Below are 22,708 nucleotides of genomic sequence, written 5' to 3'. Positions count from 1 at the left end.
ATCCTCTAGCCGCTCTGCTTAGGTCAATTCTATTCAAGTTGTGATAATGCACTTATCCCTGTGATATGGAAGGACCTCCTTAGACAGCACCCCACCCAGTTTCTGTGTTGGGGCCCTTGGAAAATGAGAGTTATAGGGCTTGGCTACACTGGAGAGTTGCAGCGCTGGTGGTGGGTTTACAGCGCTGCAACTTAGTAACTGTCCACACCTGCAAGGCACATCCAGCGCCGCAGCTCCCTGGCTGCAGCACTGTCTGTACATCTGGTCTGCTTGGGGTGTAACAATTGCAGTGCTGGTGATGCAGCGCTGCTCATCAAGTGTGGCCACCAAAAGCGCTGTTATTGGCCTCCAGGGTATTAGGAGGTATCCCAGAATGCCTGCTCACAACAAACCGGAAGAATGGCTGAACTCCGAGCTTCCCGGAGCTGCTTATCTGAAAAACAAACACAGCTCCTGTTTGCTGGAGCGAGCGAGCCAGCGGAGGCAGGCAGGGGAATAGCTTTGGAAGATTCACAGCTGTTTGCTTGAAGAGAGAAGTCACACGGCAGAGGAGGAGGGGGGAGTCCATGTTGAGCAGCTGCTTATGTGGTCTGAAGGCTATTTAGGAGTGCATAGTTTGCATTTACTGAATAAGAGAGGGGTGCGGGAAGGGCTCGAAACTTTTAAATTGATTGCAGGTTGGTGATGTGTATGTTTCAGTCCTTAGAACTTGCAAGGCAGGGAGCTGACAAATGCAAAAATCCACTCTCTCTCTCTCCCCCACGTTCCCTCTCACCCCCCTCTTTTGAAAAGCACGTTGCAGCCACTTGCACGCTGGGATAGCTGCCCACAATGCACCACTCCCAACAGCGCTGCAAATGCTGCAAATGTGGCCACACTGCAGTGCTGGTAGCTGTCAGTGTGGCCACACTGCAGCGCTTTCCCTACACAGCTGTACGAAGACAACTGTAACTGCCAGTGCTATACAACTGTAAGTGTAGCCACACCCATAGTCATTTTTTCACTACCACAACCTCTCTCTCTCTACCCTGCAGCAAATCTTCTGCCACTTGAGACCTCTGCTAGTATCTATACTGGTAAAGCCAGTGTATACCCCTCAGGTGGTGTGTGCTTGGGTGTAGGGTGAAAAGCAACATAATGGAATTGACTGGCTTTCTGAGCATTCTGTTACTGAGCATGAATAAATTCTAAAAGTGGCTGGTGGAATAAATGTGCAAGATATATTATCGGTATGAGCTGTAATGCTTTTTATATTTAAGTAACACCAGATATAAGCTGTATGAGGCTAATGGAGTATCTCTTACAGAGTCTCAATGTGGCAAAACTAATGGAAACATTATATTTTAACTCCAAAACAGTGTTTAAAAGGACCTGTACGCAAGCAGGGGTGGAGCCAGCATTAATTTTTTTCCCAGATGTTGAACTGCTTGTTACCTTTGCCCTTCAACTTGTGATTTCCCTTTTCAGTGGTTCATTCCCTACATCCATCCATCCATCCATCCATCCATCCATCCATCCATCCATCTCCATAGTATCCATAGCACCCTACAGATATATATCAATATATCCTCACAATGCTCCTGTGGGGTTGGAAACCATGGTGCAGGCTCCAAAGAGAAATCTCCACAGGGATTTTTGGCAGTAGATTCTCCTCCTGTCCCTTCTTCAGTTATGGTTTGGGGGAATGGGAGTAGGGAAGCCCAGTTTATTACTATCTTTTTCTTCCAGGTAGGGTGTAGGAAAATTGAGCAATAGAATGCATGTCTCCCTGCCCTCCCACTTCTTGGGCAAAGGATGAGAAGTCAAGAGACAGCTGCTTGGCTCTACCTACTCCCACCCTTTTTCAGGAACCTCAGCTAGAAAGGCACCAAGAGTCTGTGACGCTGCGGTCTATATGGTTTTATAAAAATATGCTCATGAGTGAATATAATGTAACTGGAATATGCTTCATGCAAAAGGTATCTTGTAAGGTATCATTGCAAAGCTTATAATCTACTGAGTGTGATCATCCTGTTTGTATAAATGTACCACTCTTGTGTCTGAAACTAGAAATATGAAATATAACTCTGAGGGCCTATTGTAATTATGCAAAGTGTGTGCCATTAATGGTGGTTTGGAATCTTGATGACTCCCACTAACCAGGACAATTGTCTGCAGATGGATGTGTTTTACCTGTAAATCTTCTTGTATATGTGTGTGCTGGCAAGTGGGCAATGAAATCTTGTAGTGACATGTGATCATGTCACCTGAACTGGAATCCATCTTTAACCTGGTGTCTTTCCATTGAGAAGGAGGGGTGGGAACCCAGAGAGGGACAAAGAATTCCCGCCTTATGCAAAAGATATATAAAGGAGTGGAAGAGAACAAAGGAGGAAGAGGAGCCATCATGAGGAATCCCCTAGCTACCACCTGAGCTGGAACGAGAGCTGTATCAGGGGGAAGAATTGTGCCCAGGCCTGGAAGTAGTCTGAGGAAAAAACTTACTGAAGCATCTCTAAGGGTGAGATTATCTGTATTCAGTTTGATTAGACATATAGATTTGCGTGTTTTATTTTATTTTGCTTGGTAACTTTGTTCTGTCTGTTACTACTTGGAACCACTTAAATCCTACTTTCTGTATTTAATAAAATCATTTTTTACTTATTAATTAACCAAGAGTATGTATTAATACTTGGGGGGCAAATAGCTGTGCATATCTCTCTATCAGTGTTATAGAGGGCAAACAATTTATGAGTTTACCCTGTACAAGCTTTATACGGGGTAAAATGGATTTATTTGGGTTTCCACTCCATTGGGAGTTGGGCATCTGAGTGTTAAAGACAAGCACACTTCTGTGAGCTGCTTTCAGGTAAACCTGCAGCTTTGGGGCAAGTAATTCAGTCCCTGGGTCTTTGTTGGAGCAGATGGGAGTGTCTGGCTCAGCAAGACAGGGTGCTGGAGTCCTGAGCTGGCAGGGAAAGCAGGGATAGAAGTAGTCTTGGCACATCGGGTGGCAGCTTCCAAGGGGCGTCCTGTGATCCAACTCGTCACAGAGTCAATGAGAGGAAAAGTGGTCACTGTAAGTCTCCAACCCCACCCTCTCACGTGCCCGTACATCCAAGGTTAACATTTGGAAATTTATCCTTGGAATAATGAGAGCCAAACCGTTTTTTTAAGGTTAAATTCCCCAGAAAATGCTGGGGTCATAAATGGGGTCAGTTTGGAGAAAGCTGCAAGCTGAAGAGCTTAAATCTCTATGGCCCCAAGCATTGTCTGAACAACCTCCTACCCCTCCCCCCAAAAATAAATCTCAGTCTGGTTAGACAAAACCAATTTGTCAAACTACTTGCAGAGCAGAGATGAATCTGTTTGGAATTTGGGTTCCTATTTTGGGATAGTTGCTATGCATTTGCAATTCACTTTCTATATTTCTTATCACTTTATGTATAAGACCAGAAATCATGGCACCCTAAGCTATCTAGGTATTTGTGTTCATGATAAGAACATTAAGAAATCTCATAGACTCAGTGAACTGAATATTGATAAAATACTGAAGAAAGGTAGCTTTGGTGCTGGTTTTATTAACTGAATCAATGTACTGTACATTACTTAAGGCTAAGGTATCTATAAATAGAATACTCTCCAACCCTCGTGACTTATAAACAAGCCCCTGGTTTGTGTGTGTCAAGTTGGGTGAAATGAGGCTTTGAAAGGGATTCCCTCTGGTACTGAGCAATATACATTTGTATACGAGTGGAGAGAATGTATATGATATGTACTATAGCTTCAGTATTGAGCATATTAACATCCCTGTATTTAAAACTTATACTCACCATGACAGCCTAATGAGACACTCAGTGGTGGTGTCTTCTATTCTAGACTGTATGTGCTGCATCATATTGTTTATGGGATACTGCAGAGTGTTGAGGTAACATTGTCTGACTACTGTCCTGCTGGGAAGTGCAGGAAGACAAGAGATACTGAATCTCTTATGATGCTATCCCAGAGAGGAATATCTTACATAAATATGTTGTCATGAGGATCCTTAGGTCAGTAGATTATATTATTAGCCATATATTTTCATACTATGGAGTTGATTCAGATAAGGTCCATCCCAATGGCTGAAATCAGCTGACATGCGTTTGATGAGTTCTTAGATGTGTGTGCTGGGAGACTAAAGGGGCAGTATGTTTTCAATGGAAGGCTCTGAAATTTGCTCCTGCTGGCATTCTGCCAGTACTTGCAGACCTTCCGGGCATGATGCAAGACATGTTTTGTTGAAGTGTCTGCTTGCCAATGGACTATTATTGAATTGTTGGTATGGTAGGATGAGTGTCCTGCTTACTTGAGATGTTTAAGTTGTCATGCACTCAGAAGCCATAGCAATGGATATGTATAAAAAAAAATCAACCAATCAAAAAAATAAGTGTAAGCATGGAAAATCGAAACATTATTAAAATCAACATCTTGAGTTGGATGAACACAGGAATGTAAAACTGCTGTTATACTAGTCTCCCTATCTTTGATGCATACATTTACTTGGTCTGTAGTCAAACTAAACTGAAATGTTAGCTAAATCTGCAGCTGCATTTTAAATTCATATATAAACTGTTTATACACAACTTGTGTATACACTTTAAAAATAATTACAAAGAGTGCAGATAATGAAAATTTTCCTAACTTCACCTAGAATAGATAAATATGGTTACCTCAACATGTTCCCTGTTCCCTTGTGCTTCCCTGTACTTGCTATAGGAAATACTGTTCCTAGAACACTCAGGTTAGGTAACAGCAGAGATTTAGTTAGTTATCTAAGCACCACCACAGTATTGCAAGGTATGTGTGTTCTGTGTGGCATGTACTGCACAATACAAAACACTAAAATCTCTCATTTAAATAGCAATGTTTACTAAGTTTACCCACTCTGATAGCTAAGAGGCAGCCTGTAGTGATTCAGGAGTAATAGAGTTACATGCTGTATCTTCAGTATGTTGTTTGAATGTGCAAATATGGTATTCTAATTATCATTAGGCACCATGATAATGGCTAACTGTTACCCATATTTTTGTCTTATTTCCCCCAGTGGCCTCATCTACACAGGGAACAGCAGGAAGGACAGAATTTTTCACTGAGAAGTAGCTGATAGATTTGTATAAAAGTGCTTGACACACCCACCCTTAGCGGTTTTTGACATTATGTTTACTACTGACAATTATTCCTTATTTTCTTGAGCTTTTTTAAATTAATTTTAATGGGTGCATCAACTCACTGGACACAGAATCAAATGTGTTGTTCCAAATTTATGCCTGGGAAATTAATGTGTTTTTTTTTGGAGTGGGGTGCAGAAGGTGCGCAAAGGATAGCAAGAGAGTCCTGTTGTGCAGGGTCTATTTCAACAACAGAGGAAGATGGTTTTGTGGTTAAGGCACAGGACTTGGATTCAGGTCCAGTTCATGGCTCTGTCACAAGTGTGACGTTGGACAAGTCATTCAATCTTTTTTTTAATGTCAATTTCCCATCTGTATGGTGGGAATAGTAATATTCCCTTTATCTCACTAGTTGTCTCTCTTGCCTGTTAGACTGTGGACATTCCCAACTCTACAACTGGGAGGTGTGATTGCAGAACCTGTTGTGGTATCCCATCCCTTTAAATGTCTCCCCTACCAAGTGCAAAGCTTTCCTTCCAGCAAGAACAATAAAGAGAGCACAGCTGTGTTTCCATGAGATAACTCTGTGTCTACCTCCTTCTCTGCTGGGTGCAGAAATATAACAATGACCATGCACGATTTCTGTCCCACCTGTGTCCAGTGCTCCCATACCCAAGCTAGCTATGATCAAAGGGAGATCTGGGACTGATTTGGGTGCGGGAGGGGGTTTGTGGTGCGGGGACCCGGCGGCGCTTACCACAGCTCTCAGGAAGCAACTGCCAGGCCCCTGTGGCCCCAGGTGCATGGACAGCCACTGCAGCTCTGCGTGTTGCCCTCAAGTCTGCAGGCGCCGTCTCCCAGCCAAAGGGAGCTGCTTAGCCAGTACTCAGAGCACAGGCAGTGCGCAAAGTCTCCCTGGCTGCCCGTGCGCCTAGAGGCAACAGGGGCTCAGCAGCCACTTCCGGGAGTCACACAAAGCTAGGGCAGGCAGGGAGCCTGCCTTAGTATCAGGACACCATTGCACCACTGACTTGACTTTTAATGGTCCAGTCGGCATTGCCAACCAGCAGTACCGGATTTATCATGGCACTGGGCCCATGGTCCAAAGGGGCCTCAGCCACGCCTGCTCTTCTCTGCCCCGCGCCCCCCGCTCTCTCCTGCGGGGGCAGGGGGCAGAAGCTTGGTCCTGCTGGCTCCTGCTGCAGCAGGGCAGGCTCCGCTGGCAGCCAAGCTGCTCCCTCCCCTGCCTCTTCCCCTGAGCATGCTACGTTTCCACCCCTCCCTCTCCCTGCCGCCGAACAGCTGTTTGCCAGTGTGGGGGAGGGGGAGGAGTGGAGCCACAGCATGCTCGGGGGAGGAGGCGGAGAAGAGGCAGGGGCAGGGCCTTGGGGAGGGGGGTGGAATCAAGGCATACCCTCTCCAGCCCCCTGCCATGAGCCGCTAAGGGCAGGGGGCTGGGAGCATCCCAAGGGCCCCAGCCCACACCCCTAGCCCCCTGTCCTGACCTCTGCACCCCCACAGCCCACTGCCCTGACCCCTGCACCCCTACGCACCCCACCCTGACTCCTGCACCCCCGACACATGCCCTGCCCTCCTTCCCCCTGCCCTGACTCCTGCACCCTCTCACACTCCTTAGCCCCTTGCCCTGACTCCTGCACCCCCACACACATACCAAGCCCCCATGGCCTGACTCCTGCACCCCCCCACATTCCCACCTGCACCCCTCACAGCCAATGGGAGCTGACTCAGGCAAGCGCTCCACACCCCAACGGCCTGCCTCAATCCTGAAATCCCTCCCTCACCCTAGCTCCTGGCCAGACCCTGCACTGCAACCCCTAGCCTGCTCCTGCACCCTAACTCCCCCCCCAGACCCAGCACCCCCAGCCCTGTGCTCAGTGCACCCCACCCTCAGCTCAGTGCAGAGAGAGAGAGACGAAAAGAATTAGCTAGAACCAGGGAGAAGATAGGTACCCGCTCTATGTGGGCAGGGCAGGGGGGAATCCTGTTTACCGCCCCCTCCAGCCCTGCTGTGCTTGCAGTTTACCCTCAGCCGCTCCCTTGTTCCAGGGACCAACTCTAGGTCCCACCCTGATGTGCTTTTGCCCCCGGCCCCTGCGTTGCCCCCGGCCCCTGCGTTGCTCCAGTCAGCAGGGACTAATCCTCCCTACATGCCCCTCTGTGCTCATCTTGCTCCTGGCCCCTGCCTCGCTCCAGCTGGGGATCAATCCTTTCTCCCCCATCCCCTATACTCCACTGTGCTCTAATTGGTAATATTTGCTCTCTAGTCTATAAGTAAAATTATTTTATTTTAATTTTTCCTCATTTTTTGACACATTTCTATAGAAAATGTTTTCACTTAGGCTGGGAATAAGAACCATACTCCCTTCCTTGTTTGATATCTCAGTTATGCCCAGGCTTCAATTTTGATTGAAATGATCTTTCATGAAATTCCCCTGTAATTCAAAAAATGACAAGCTGGTTTCCACTCATCCATTGATGACTCTCTCACACTACACTGGGAAACATCTAGCCGGTGTGTCTATCTCCTCTCTAATTGTCCAGTTTTCTCTCTCACTTCCTGGTTTTCTAGTATGCACTTAGACTTTTTTGCACAGAATTGCCTCATGAATTCTGTACTGGAGCCACTAGTGGATATATATTGAGATACTTAACAGTTTGTGACATTTCCATTGTCATCTCTTTTAAACAATCTTTGTTTCAAATATATAAATCCAAGTTGTGCACTCTCCTCCTCTTTTAGAATATTCTTCCCTCTCCCCCACCAAAGAGTTAAATTACAGAGATACAGTATGCTACACTAATAGTTTATATTTAAAAAATTGCAGACGGGAATTTCTCTTTACAATTAGTCATATTTTTTATTAAAACTAATTATGCTACAGTGACTCTGGAGACTGTCTCAGACTGCAAAGTGGGAGAACAAAGCAGGGCCGGCCAGAGGATTTAGGGGGCCTGAGGCAAAGCAATTTCGGGGGCCCCTTCCATAAAAAATATTACAATATTATATTCTCGTGGGTGCCCCTGCAGGGCCCGGTGCAAATCGCGCCACTTGTTCCCCCTCCATGGGCGACCCTGGGAAAAATAAACCTTCTGCATCTCGGCACAAATCCAGTTTTGAGAAAACTTCTTTACAAGCTATCACTGGTTCTCAGCATCATCTAGTGCTGAAAGGCACTAAAGCTCATTAATAGGGTTGGACAAATATGTGCCGCCAAAACTGTTTCTGGATCGAAAACTCGGGGTTTTTAAAAAGCAGAAAAAAATTACGGATAACGTCTGCTTTCCTTCAAAATTTGTTGTGATTTTTTTAATTGAAAAGCTGAAATTAGTCTGCCATAACCTGAACAAGGTTTGAGGTTTCAGAAGTTTGTGGCCAAATATCTGCTGCTTGCTGTGTTTGATTGTTTAAAGAAACAATAAAAAACTTCTGCTTAAAAAAAAATCCAAAACTTTTTGAACCACCTCAGCTTGTGACCAAACACCTGAGTCCATCCAGTCAGAGATTTTTCCAGGTTTCTGATACTCTGCTGGCTTCCTTGACTCATATCTGTCTCCATAACTTTGGGTTCATTTAGGCTAGAATATAAGAACAGCCATACTGGGTCAAACCAAAGGTCCATCCAGCCCAATATCCTATCTACTGACAATAGCCAATGCCAAGTGCCCCAGAGGGAATAAACCTAACAGGTAATGATCAAGTGATCTCTCTTCTGCTATCCGCTCCACCCTCTGACAAACAGAGGCTAGGGACACCATTCCTTAACCATCCTCGCTAATAGCCATTAATGGACTTAACCTACATGCATCTATCTGTTTCCTAGAGACTGACTCCATGGGGTCCCTCACAAACTGGAGACGGTTACTGTGGGTTTGTCTTTAGTATAGACTATGTACATACTCCATGAACTGAGCATTTGAGCTTGTTCCAAATCTGGGATGAGCCTATGTTGTGAAAACTGAAATGCTCAAAATAGCACATGTATGTGAATGGACATAGGATGTTAAAATTAAATTACCCCAGGGGTTCTCAAACTGGGGTCAGGACCCCTCAAGGGGTCACGAGGTTATTATTGGGGGCTGCGAGTCGTCAGCCTCCACCTCAAACCCCGCTTTGCCTCCAGCATTTATAATTGTGTTAAATATATAAAAAAGTGTTTTTAATTTATAGGGGGGGTCACACTCACAGGTTTGCTATGTGAAAGGGGTCACCAGTACAAAAGTTTGAAAACCACTGAATTAACCCCTGTGGAGCCTCAGGAAATGTAGGGGTGGGGGTCTCCCTTGGTAGGGTTGGGAAAGAGGTAGATGATGTAGGATATTGCTCTTCTCATGTGATCCCTCCCCCAGTGGCTAATTTTAAATGAAGTTACTCTCCCCTGACATGGATCTCCCTGTGGCACAGAAATTAAATATAGACCATAATTTGGCATTTGAGAAGTGAAAGGGATGGTAGCCCTAATGGAAGAGCTAACAGCTTGCTCTTCTGCAAGCCTCAAACTGCTGAATGAGCTTTAGGGTAGGGAAGGCTGTGCCTCCCAAACAGCCTAGCCCTGCCACCTATCCGACCCCTACCCACTTCCTGCCCCCTGACTGCCTGCCCCCCTCAGAATCCCCAACCCATCCTGCTCCTTGTCCCCTCACCATCTCCCAGAGACCCCCCACCACCAACCCGGGACCCCACCCCTGCTCCCTGTCCCCTGACTGCCCCAACCCCTATCACTCCCTTGCTGAGTCCTGACAGACCCCTGGAATGCCCATGATCCAAGCCTCCCATTCCCTGTCCCTTGACCGGCCCCCCAACCTCTGTCTCCTCCCTATCCCTGGGACTCGCTGCCCCTTAGCCAACCCCCCCAGCCCTGGCCCCATACCCCTGGCTCCCCTCTCACCCGGAGCCTCAGCGCATCCAGGGGCTTCACTCGACAGAGGCAGCATGTCTCCGGCGGGGCCTGAGCTCTGCCCCGCTCAGAGCCGCGTGGTCAGGGGGCAAGGCTGGGAGCTCCACGCTGAGCTCAGTTCCCTCTGCTCAGCCTGGAGCTCGCAGCCCCGCCCCCTCATCACGCGGCTCTGAGCGATGCGGGGCTCGGGGGCCCCGCTGGAGACACGCTGCAGCTGTCCGAGACGCTGCTGGATAGGCTGAGGCTCTGGGAGGAGATGAGGCAGGGGGGGCGGGGAGGGAGCCTCAGCCATGCTCGTGGGGGCCCCTGCAGAGCCCGGGGCCTGGGGCAAATTGCCCCACTTGCCACTCCCTCTGGGCAGCCCTGGAACAAAATCCATCCTATCAAGTGCCCTAAGTTAACCTCTTGCTCTATTTCAGGTATTCTGGGTACTTAGTGCAGAGGTTCTCTTCTAATATGCTTTATTGACCAACCTACTGTATTGTTTGTCTACACTATATTGTTAAAGTTACTGAGGTGACCAGAAGCAAGGAAGAACTTTGTTGATTGCTGGAATTTTTAGACTACTGAAGATGATATATGAAAGTTTTTTCAGTGATTGACTAGATACTGAACAAGGTGCTGTCAGCCCAGTGAGATGCACCCTGCTATCTTAGCTTGATTTTTTTTGACTAGGGGTCCATATTCATCTAATACACTAGTACCAGTGTACTTTATTTTCAGCATTGTGGTATCATAATATTCTTTGTCTCATGCTGCTCCTTTACAATGAATGATCCTGGAAATAATTTTTGTGGGAACTATCCAGTTATCTTAATTCTGTCCTTGTGAGAAGTTCCACCACTGGAGTATTGTGCGTCTGTGAGAAATGAGGCAGGTGGAGTAAGCCATCACCCAGGTAATACCCAGATTGTTATCTTCAGTACAGAACTGATTACCTCTGGGGAGTTGTCCTTGGAACATTTTCCACATAATCTTCTGGTTCTGATGCTTGTTGAGGCAGTGTATTAGTCAGCAGCTTTCTCTTCTGGTCAGTATTTAGGAGTAAAATTAAAATCTGACAGTTCCACAACCCATGTAATTGCAGGAGAGTTGATTTAGCTGTTATCTGGACATAGGTCAAAGGGTTAGTCTCTATGTACACAGTGAAACTTGGAGCCAGTTGCAAACTGCTCACTTCACTGTGAGGAATTCATGTGTTCCTGGTATTTCTGTTTTGCAGAACTCATGCCCACTTACAACTAGTTCTTCTTGCCACTGCTAGACTGGCACCTCACCCTTCTAGAGATGCATGTGTATATGACACAAAGGGTTGGTATGGTCCAAGTGTCCCAGATTGTGTATCTGGGTGATAGGAAAGCAGCTGTCTTATGGCTTGTACTTTCTCTTGCTGTAGTTCATTCTTTTTCCTAGGTTTCTCCCCATTTTCCTGCTTTCTCACTAAAAAGGCCTTTCAGAATAAACTGAGCAAGCTGCGTGCACACCCTTTAACAGCACACCTCCATAAAGAAGAAAGGACTATGTATACAGCTATGACTTTTTTTTAGTCAATCTGATCAATGTAGCTTAAAATCTACCTTCCACATTTGTGTCCAAGGATTCCACTGCCAACGAGGATTCATGTTTAATTTGCAAAAGGGAAATAATTTCACATTATAAATCCCTACTCAGTCCCTTGCCCATGGAGTATTTTAACAGATAGGAATCAGAACTGCTTTAATATTTTGAGTATTTCACACATTACTGACTGGGCTATGAAAGCCCTACAAATCCTAACACTACTGATGATGGATAGATACTCGTGAGCTGAAATGATGGAGGGTTTTGACTGGGAGCAGAAGATTGCACATTCTTTCCTCCCATGTATGAGGTTTAGCTGATTACCATATCTTGCAACAATCCATTGCTACATAGACTTGCATATACACATGGTCACATACATGTGTCATGGGGGACTAGAATTTACACCCTTCATTTCCAAAATAAGTCTCTTATCTACTTAATCTAACCTGTCTAGTTTCTTTTAGTGTGCAGACAAAAATTTAGGTTTACTGTATGTATTCTTTGCATGACAGGCAATAGTGGTTGAGATAGTTAGAAACATATGAGAAGTTGCATTCTGTTCAACAGAGGGCTTCTTACACAAACTTGCCAATACATTAGTCTCTGAGCCAGAGTCTGCTTTCAGGACATAGTGGAGAGAGATCAGGGGAGGTCTCTAGATATACACAGCGTAACTGAGAGCATAATCTGGCTCTGTACTATGTGTAGGTGGGAACAAGAATTGTTTGGCTTTTGGGGTAAGGTATTGGAGTTAGACTTGGGAGATCTCAGTTCAGTTCCCACTTGTGCTACAGACTTCCTGCATGACCTTGGGCAAGTCACTTAAGCTTTGAACTTCACTTCCCCCTTTGTAAAGTGCAGTTAATAACACTTCTCTTCCCCCCTCCCTCTTTCTGTCTTCTCTGGTTAGATTTTAAAGTCTTTGAAAGCAGAGACTGTCTCACTGTATTTGTACAATACCTACTGCAATGGGGCATTAATCTTGGTTGAGACCACAAGGCACTACCATAATACATGTAATTAATAATAATGATTATTAATAATTAATCACTGATCATACCCATGAAAATGCTTGATTCAAAACCCCCACTTTCTACAAACTCTTGCCTCAGGCATGTTCCCCAAAACACCCAGTTGTGACACAATAATGCCATATTTGACAGATTTATTATGGAAGCACTGCTTTATTTATTATGGCAGCACTATGGTTCCACTAGTAAGGCTGAGCTTTGCACTTAACAAGGTGGTTGAATCTCTGCCCTGTGTATTAAGAATATATGTATTTGCCCCAAAATTATAGCATTTATTGGTAGAGTACAGAATTTATATTTTGAAAGTTTACAAGTAGGTTAAGTAGCTTGAGTTAAAATAATAAAAAATGGGTCTTTTAAGAAATTTAATGTTGTATCTGTTTCTCCAGAATGATCTTAATAACAGAATAACAGACATTCCAAACTTAATTTATTAAAATTCGCTTGAAATTTCATGCATAGGCTATTTGAAAACTTTTTAAAAGATTTACAGTAACTTTCCCAAATATTGCGCATAAATGAAAGTTTCTTTAGCAGAGAGTGACAAATAATATTCTTCTACAGAGAATTCCACATAAAACTGCCCTCTTTTAAAATGGCTGCCACTTCCCATTGTATTCAATAGGATTGAGACCACAGATTATGCTTAACAAAATGGCTGCTGGCTTCACTGTCAGTGGAAACAGTGGGAAGCAGTGGACATATTGAAAGAGAATACTTTAACAAAAGGTCAGTATGGCCTTAATCTCATTGAGTGTAATGGGAGATGGCAGCCATTTTGAAAGACCAGTTGGTTTCTATGAAGAAGCCTTTTTTTATCTACCAGCCTCTGCTGGCAAACTTAGTTATTAAAATTATGGCAAAAATACCATTAATCTAAATATTTTTTTTCAAAAGCTATCTGTTGCCTAAGATCTACTCAATTAGAGGGACAATTTGGGGTATGGGAGGAGGAATGGGGGATATTTTACAAAGGAGGAGAGATCCAGGAATAAGATGGCCAGCTTGTTCTCTCAATTGCCCTTTAACCTATCTAACTAGGCCATTCACTATATATATTATAGACAAAGACTCATTGTGTTCTACAAACACAATGCATATGACTAAACTGAAACAGAAATCAATGAGTTGTTTTAATAGTTAACTGTAACTGACCTTGTAAGTTACAAAATCTAAAATAAAATATTTAACAGTTTCCTGCATAACATACTGTAGTACTGTACTGTATGTTATCAGAAGTTAACCTGGAAAAAATACTTTTGGAAACCTACTCTATTATTCTGGAGTTTGGATAGCTTAAAAACTTAGCAAGAGAAACACAATCATACTAGGAAAAAAAAATTATTTTACATTTTTTAGCTAACATACGTTTCTTTGCAAAAAAAATGCAAACACTATTTTTGTATAAATAAGATAATTAATTTTATTTAACTTCCAACCCTCAAATTTTCCAAATTGTGTACATAAATAAATGGCCTGATTTTTGAAAGACAGTCAGCCCCTATATATTCCATTGTCTTAAAAGGAAGTTGTGGATACTCTGAAAATGAAACTACTTTTATTTAGATGCCTAATATGAGCTAAGGTGTCTACCTTCAGGCACTTGAGTTGGAAACTTTCAAGTTGTGCCTGGAGACTAAGGCAGTAATTTTTTTTAATGTGGTGTTGCTATTATTTTCTGCACATCCTTTCAGAATAAGCATGTGTATCAGATGAGTATCCAGTATAATTTTTATTGTCAGTCTTGTTCATCAGAGACTGTACTGACACAGAGTAGCCTGATGTAATGACCTGCTTTAAACAGTGATGAAATCCAATTTTCTGAAGATGTGTAAATAACACACATTAACAAGAGCAGTTTTATCATTGCTTTGCCTTTCAACCCCATCCAAGCAGACAAACCAATCTTCCAGATCTGAGAAATACAGCATCCTATTATATCTTAATTTTTGACCTAGTCTTGCATTGATGATTTTCATTTAGAAATTATTTTGTTTAATGTTGAAAAGCTTGCATCTTACTCTGATTGTTTGTTTATTCTGCAAGTACCTATTTATGCCTCTGCATTTACCAGTACAAATCCAAAATTCAAACCGCTTACGTGGGAAGACAAACTAATAATAATATTTTATGGGTAAAAACTTTTCTAGTTTTCATGTATAAAAATATTTTGGTTAGAATGAAATTGTAGTAATTTGTTTCTTTAAGAAAATCATATATTTTTTTCTTTTCATAAGGGATGACCCATTTCTTCTGATTCAGAAACCATGAAGGCCTGATTCTGCTGTCTCTTAGTCTTGTGTAAATCTAGACTAATTCCACTGAAGTCAGTGGAATTACAAGTAGCGAAAACTAGAGTAAGTGAGATCAGAATCAGATCCTGATTGCTTAAATGACACAGAGGATGAAATTGCAGGATGAAAAAAGTTAAACAAAATTACACTTTTCCAAAAGTAAAATAAAGTGGTGCTTTGTATGTTAAAGTGCAGATTTGTGGGTCTCGCTTTTCAGTGCAAAGCCAGAGATCTCCATTCACTTGTTTAAATTTATTCTCTGTATTAACTCAGCATCACCAGTTTCTGTGTTTTGAATATTAAAACTGAGGATCTGATCCTGCAAGGTACTGAATGCCCTCAGTTATTGTTGCCTTCATGTTGATTTGTTTTTTAACTGCCCAAGTAGTTGAGCACACTCAGCACATCATTTGAGGCACTCATTACCTGACAGAATCAGATCCTGAATTAGTAAGGAGTATGAAAAAAATGAGGTGTTAAAAATCTAGAGCAAGGGTTTGATTCTGCAAAGTGTTGGGCAGTGTAGCCCCAATTCAGCAAAGCTTAAGCTTTTTGTTCAGGGCTGAACACTTTTCAGGGTCAGTGAATAGTTCAAATAAAAAGATATATACACATGGTGCCTTTCATATAAAGATCTGAAAAGATTGTACACATACATAGAGATGTGATATGCAAGAGATGATAATTCGGTGTTAATTTCACAGTTAAAAATAAAAAATGTCAGGGAATACAAGAGTGAAGGTCCCTGTGCCCAAATTAACTTGTTTATGTTGGACCCACATAGTATTTTTTGTATTTTTCTTTGTTCTTCATAATGAGCCAAATCTTGAGGTCTTTATTTATGGCCAGATTATAGTCCAGGCAGTATAGTTGTCAACAGACATAAGAGGAAACATCCCCTCCAAGCCCCTGCTTGGTCTCCCTGCTAGGTCTGTGTGCACATGAAAAGCAGATGTGCTTTTGGTACCCCACAAAATAGATGTAGAAAATGGACAAAGTTTGGATTCTACCCTGGATACCTAGTAGTCCAACTGAGAAGGCACAGAGGAGATGGGGTAAGGAGCAAAGGCAGAATGGGAAGGATTCGTGCTTCTCTGCACTGCCCCTGGGGTACAGCTACATTCTGCTAATTCCTTGCTCAGGCAAATTCCCATAGAATTCAGTAGAAGGAGCTGCCTTTCCATGGGGTCTTTGGGTTCCAGTATGCAGTGGTGGTGATTCTGGCCTCCCGAATATCTCAGTAGCTCTCTGAGCTTTGGAAGCTGAAATTCCTGGTTCCGCTTAGAGGAGTTGAGGGTAGGGGCATTTTTCCCGATAGAATGATCAGGCAGAACTATTGAAAACCAAGTCAGGAAGTTTCCAGCTCTAGGTTGGAATAACCAATGCAGTGGAATACTCATACCCATGTTTGGCTAAGGTGCTGGAGAAAATAAAAAAGCCACAGGATATTTAATGACTAAAACTAGACAGGACTAATCTTTGAAACAGATGTGAAATGTAGCATCTCCAGCAATAGTGTCTTCTAATACCATGCTTCATTATCAAGAGGAAGTCCAGTTCACAATCCATAATGTCCTGTTTGCACAGTCTGTAAGAAAGATATGACAGGAAAAATCTGTAACATCATCCAACATTTGCTTATATGTCCTTTTCCCTCCAAAACCAATTTTCATGCCTACAAATATCAGAGATTTCCAGTGGAATATAAAGTGTAAAATATTACCTCTTGAGTTTAAAATTATTTAATGAAGAGATTCTTCAGTGTTCTAGAATTCTGGCTGGTTGGTTTTAAAAGCAAAACCATATGTTGTTTACCTGACTCTGCCTTTCTCCAATTTTATATAATGTGAGTAGGAAAATCCAAAAATGAAGAAACCTCACACTAATTAGATGATAATGAATATAGGTGCGATAACTTTTTAGTGAATTAAACTAATGTCTTCATAGCAAGCTGTGGGAATAGAGTCAGGGCCAATAGATTTTTTTTTAATGTTGTGTACATGTGTATTGCAGAGGCATGCCAAGACTCAAATTAAGGCAAATCTAAATAGATTGTATAATTCTACAGATGCTGCTTTAAGGCTACAATGGGCCAACAAATACGGTATTATGTGGCCTTGGGAAAATATACTGCACATTGTTTCTGCTTTGTGAGTTTCTCAGTGTAAATACATTCATTGTAATATTGGGATTCAAGGTAGTTTAGGTAGATACAAGGTACATTACAAGTCATATATAACTTGGTGTACAGGAGGGTTGTTATACAGCCACTTACTTGGCTGCCAGCCCAATAGGAGACCAGGATCAAATCTAAACTCTGGATTCTTGCACCTCTGGATGACTTCTTCTCTGAGATGATTTTTTCCCTTCAGGTTTCAATAAGGGTGAGATGGCTTAGGGTGGTGTAAATTATATTTCTCTGCCGCTTCCTAAATACTTAGTTACAAGGAGTCACTGCAAACTTTGAGGAGGTGTGGCCATACCATAGTTGCTGCAACATGTATATAGTAGTGCACATGGCACATAGTCGAGGGGAATGAGATAAGAGCGTTATAATGGAAACCTCAAGGAGTAGTGAAATCAGTTCCATATAAATGGATGGGTGAAAATTCCATTAATTGTGGTATAATATCCTAAATTGCTGACTCTTGGAGGTGATGGCTCCTTGGCATATGACCTTGGTTGAGATAAGAGAAGAAGACATGATTGTGCTCAGATCGCCTGGAGGTATGCAATAATAAAATGTTAAGGTTTTTTTATAAAGGCAATTCAATTTTTGTGCCAAGTTTCTATTTTAATTTAAGATTGAATGTTTAAAAATGTGCAAATAATAAAAATATACAGATTCTGAAATCTTTGTCTTTTCATTGAGGAAAAAGTGTTTAAAATGTAGTCAGACATTCTGCAGCAGTAAATATCTGATATTTACCATATGGATTACTCAATTTCCTTTTTCCTTGATGAACAGGGCTCCCTAAGCTTATTGCGGTTATTCACTGATTTATATGAGAAATGTGGCTGCTGAGATTTGCTTTTGTCAGCATCCCCTCCCCCACCTCTGGAAACCTTAGCGCTTCAAACACTGATGCTGAGCTCTGTGTGTGTGTGTGTGAGAGAGAGAGTATCTAATCTTAAAAGAAATAGTATATGGATAATAAATAGAAAAACGAAAGTTGAAGGACTTGGCTTGTGACTTTATTTCTCTTTTTTACACTGAGATGTTAGTGCGGACTAAGCATGGGCTAATGTTTATGAACATGTAGTGGTTTAAAAACAGCTATGTTGCATTTAAAATCAGCAATTTAACATAACTAGGAATGGCAGCTTCATTAAATAACGCCGTGATCTTCCAACCATATTCTTAACTAGTAATCTCCCTGTAGCAAAGTACATAGATAATCAACATCCCAGCCTGTCAGTAAACTTGTTGGGGAATTAAATCCTAGAGGAAGAATCCCATAGCCCTGGAGGAAGGCTGAGTGCATGTTTCACTGTCGTCTTTTCAGCTCATCTCAGTAGTCCCATTGCTAGAATGTGCTCAGTTGTCATAGCAACACCATCTCCTGCTTCATACAGGAAAGATTAGCTCTTACTGTGCAGTGGAGAGAATTTAGGGGAAGTCAAGCTAATCCCTGGGTGCACTGTGAGAGAAAGGTTGGACCTCGCCTGAGGGATGCTGTATCTGCAATGATAGAATTGGCCTGCCACAGACACTGGTATTTAAGTTGAAGAGCAGAATTCACAGTAAGTGTTGGCTCCTCTAGAGTGGAATATTGAATGAGGTTTTCTAAGTCCTGTTGAAAACTGTCCCATGCCAACAGTGGAATGACAGCAGGAGGCTGTTTCTGGAATAGCAATATGTTTTGCTAGTTGAGGTGGTATTTCAAATATTGATGACAAGCTTTAGCTCTTTAGAAAACTAGGGGGTAAATTTTTAAAACCTTGAGATGCACACCTGAAAACCGTAAGCGTGTCTCATTTGCTGTGCAAAACTGGACAAGTGATGAAGAGCATGCCTTACAAATTGTAGTGAGCATGCAGTTGTGTATGCAATATAATGCACACTTAAGAATTCCTGTGTGCTGAAAAATAAAAAGCGTGAGGGAACCTATTTGTGCTACTACAATCCTCAACTGCAAAAATGCTGAACTATGCATTTTAAGCATGAAAATTTAGAAAGAAGGTTTCAACAATGATTTGTGTTCTTCATTTAAAACCTGCACAGAAAAATGAAAAGTTTATTAAATGGATAATCCCACTATAATACCAGTTTTTCTCTAAGGAAGAGTTAAAACAAAAATTTTTTATTTAGCTTACTTTATGTGATGCTGTTATGACTTGACATGATACAACATGGAAAATGTGGCTGTATCTCTGTATTTTGCTGGATAGAAAGGGTATATTTTAATTGTTCGATGGTCTATTTTTTTTTTCTGTTCTAGCTTTTCTTTTATGTGGTCCTGTCTTCCACTTTTAGTAGATAAAGCTTAAGTCTTCTAGTTTTTTAAGTTATGAAGGTTATAATAAACTCTGAAATGTCTGGTATTGACATGTATTTTTACTGTCAATTTTCTCTCAAAGTTTATTTTTGTGGGCATAGTTTAGACATTCATAAGCAAGTAAACAAAATATGAATGTTTCAAATATTCAGCATATGGATTTTTTACACTGTGTGTAATAAAATTTCATGTTGATTATTTATTTAAAAGTTCTGGTTATTTTGAAATCTACAAAAACTTAACTTCAAAACAAATACGTATATACTATTTTTTCTCTCTCATGTCTCTTCTTATTAATGAGAGAACTTCATAGTAATTAACAATAGTAGTATAGCACAGTTTTTAGTTTTTAGAAAAATTGTCTTTTCTTATTAATGAGAGAACATCATAGTAATTAACAATAGTAGTATAGCACAGTTTTTAGAAAAATTGTCTTAACATTTATTAAAAATTGCTCTGACATGGAAGAACTGTATTCAATTCCTAAAAAGCAGATATTTCCATACATCTAAAATATTTTGGTTTTTTGCAAAAAACTCAATTTACACACACAGTCTATTTAATGAAACAGCCTGTTTTCCACTTTTTACCACAAAAACTGTAGACCTCAGTGTGTTGCCATGCCAGAGACCTGAGTCCCCAGTGGAGGAGATGAAGGATCTTCAGAAATTTTATGCCCTCTGCCAGTGGTGCTCAGAAGGTGGCAGACTTGAGCCCTGATTTGGTTAATGAAACAGCTTTCCTTTCTACAAACAAATTCTCCTGGCTATTACAGTAACAGTAATAACATTGCTACTCCTGAAGGACATTTGTTGTCCATTCAGATAAGTGCATCAATAGTATATATCTACTACAAAGAGAGGAATTTAGGAATAAATAAGGGAAAGGTACTAAAGTATTAGGTCTCTATCAAGGCTGGTTTTTGAGTCAAAGCCAGACATAGCGATGGAGAACCCACACAAATGCCACGGAGAGAAGGGATGTTGAAGGAGAGGATTACAGGAAGTCTAATGCATAAGTTTTAATTGGAAAGAGCTCACAGAAATTACTGCTTCAATTTAAAATGGAAGTATTTATTTTTCAAAAATCCTACAAAATTAAGAAACACAGGGAAATATTTATTAGAGAATTTACTGCAGGCTTTCAGTCCTCTGTACTTAGCTGTGTATTGAAATATTGAGAAAGACAACATAGATGAGGTAATATCTTTTATTGGACCAACTTCAGTTGGCCAAAGGTACAAGCTACACAGAGCTCTTCTTTGGACCTGAAGCTCTACACAGAGCTCAAACACAGTGTGTAACTGTGTAACTCAAAAGCTTATACCTTTGGCCAACAGAAGTTGATCCAGTAAAATATACTATCTCACCTACATTGTCTTTTCTCATATCCTGGGACCAACGTGGCTACAACACTGCAAACAACATATTGAAATTTTTGCCACTTAACATAGCTATCTGTAGATTTACAAAAATTGTAGACCATTAATGGCATGAATGTAGCAGATTTGTCTCTTTGTTAATACAAGGTAAGCAATTTGTAGGAATTTCTTTCATGCTGAGATCATGTGACTTGCTTTTTTCAGTCTTTAACCTCTCTGTGGGACATGGCTGAGTGAATTTTTGCTGGATTGGTATTTCAGAGAGCTTTAAAGGCAATTATTTTCTCTTATGAGCTTTATATTGAGTTAGTCTTATGAATTCTCTCTGTACCCATTTCAGAAAGTTGGCTACAATATTTCTGAGAACTGATTATCGTAGATGTTGAATTTGTCTGATTTTCTTGTTGCTGCACTAAGGGAGTTGGGTTTCTAGTTTATATTTCTACACACACTTTAGTAACTGCATGAATGGAACTTCTTGCATTAGTAAGGTACTAGTTAAAATAAATATGGGTGCCTGAATAAGTCCCAAAGTATGTATCCAGAACAGGTACACTTGCAGCACTCTCCCTTACAGAGATTCCACATATAGTGTTCTTGATGAATCTACACATAGATTTCTTCTCCCAAAGCACAGGTCAGGAATTTTCAGTCATTGTTTTTTTCAAGGGAAAATGCTGTTTCCACAAAAATCAAAATTTGTCATGAGAAGTTAAACTTCTTCTGAAATCTTTCAATTTTCTGTCAGGAAAATCAAAACAAAATATTTCATTTTTTGGTCAGGTTGAGCCAAATCAAAATGTTTCAGATCAGTTGGACCTTAATCTCTGCTCATTTGAGTTGTTGTGGTACCACACAGGAGTTGTAAGGTCAAGAGATTATAGAACTAATTAATAGGAATTCTCTTTTCTTGAAATTTGTCTACTTTATTTAAAAAGCTCACACAGCACAACGTCCACTTCCATCCTGATCCTACTCTTATTGAAGTCAATGGATGCGTGGTCTCCATGTTTCATATGGATCCCGTTGCAGGGAAACGTACGTAAGAGATTCTGCATTTCCAGCACTGACAAGGGGGAGGAAAAGGGGACAATTGTACCAGAGCTCTGAGCTCAGGGCCCACTCCCCCAAAATGTCTGTAATGTCTGTGTAAATAAAATGAAATGGGAGGGGGAGGACCCCTATGAACATGGTGTACTGAGGCCCCAAATTTCTCTCAACAGGCCTGTGTACCTCCCAGGCAGCCCTCTGTACCTCAGACGACTTGGCTATCTTAGCATCCACAAATATGATAAAATGATAAATCTTGTTGTGTCCTAGCAGGAATCTCATTACTGTGATAGCACAAGTCACAAGATATCACAGTTCATAGCTTTTACTACCCTTCTGCCACAATGCAGCTGAGTCTCTTAATCAGATATTTGTCACTTGCATGTTATTAATAAGCAATTATTCTAACATTAGTGGGGATCTTGTTTCACAGTGGTGAGGCACTAAATCTCTTGATGTTTTTACATCTCTTGAAATCTTCTAAAATGTGTTCAAGCAACATATATTCAAAGGAACCTGAGCTGGGCAGAGCTGAGGAGAGAGTTCACAAGTAAAATGGGCCCACCATTTAAGAATTCATATATTTTATAGCAGAAGCAAGGTTTTGTTTTATTAGTTTTTGAGACATAAACTCAAAGTCTCTTCAATAATGTCTCTGTTCTTGTCATTTAAATATGTCAGCATGTAATTTTAAAGAATATTTTTCTTTCAAAATTTTAGGTTCACAGTTTTCGCTAATTTTAAAATAGTGGTATTGAAATGTGGGATATGCTGATTATCATTTACTGTTTTAAATCTGCTTATCTATTGTCCTCTTCCCTCACTGGCCAAAAAAATGTTAAATTCAA

At 41.4% G+C, this 22,708-nt stretch overlaps 1 protein-coding gene across 4 annotated transcripts in view; it reads left to right on the top strand.

Annotated features, from left to right (window-relative positions):
* NOL4 (nucleolar protein 4) overlaps positions 1-22,708 on the top strand; it is a 273,762-nt gene that overhangs the window by 111,317 nt on the left and 139,737 nt on the right. The window contains exon 1 of one of the 4 annotated variants that reach the window (XM_030553012.1): positions 18,580-18,674. The exons of the other annotated variants lie outside the window; for them this stretch is intronic. The gene's annotated coding sequence lies outside the window, so the exon portion shown is untranslated. Of the gene's footprint in view, positions 1-18,579; positions 18,675-22,708 lie in introns of those variants that run through there. 4 annotated transcript variants of the gene reach the window in all.

Source organism: Gopherus evgoodei, chromosome 2 (assembly GCF_007399415.2).
Source record: "Gopherus evgoodei ecotype Sinaloan lineage chromosome 2, rGopEvg1_v1.p, whole genome shotgun sequence".
NCBI lineage: Eukaryota > Metazoa > Chordata > Testudines > Testudinidae > Gopherus > Gopherus evgoodei.
Note: the sequence above shows the minus strand (reverse complement) of the source record. Positions and strands in the feature narration are given on the sequence as shown.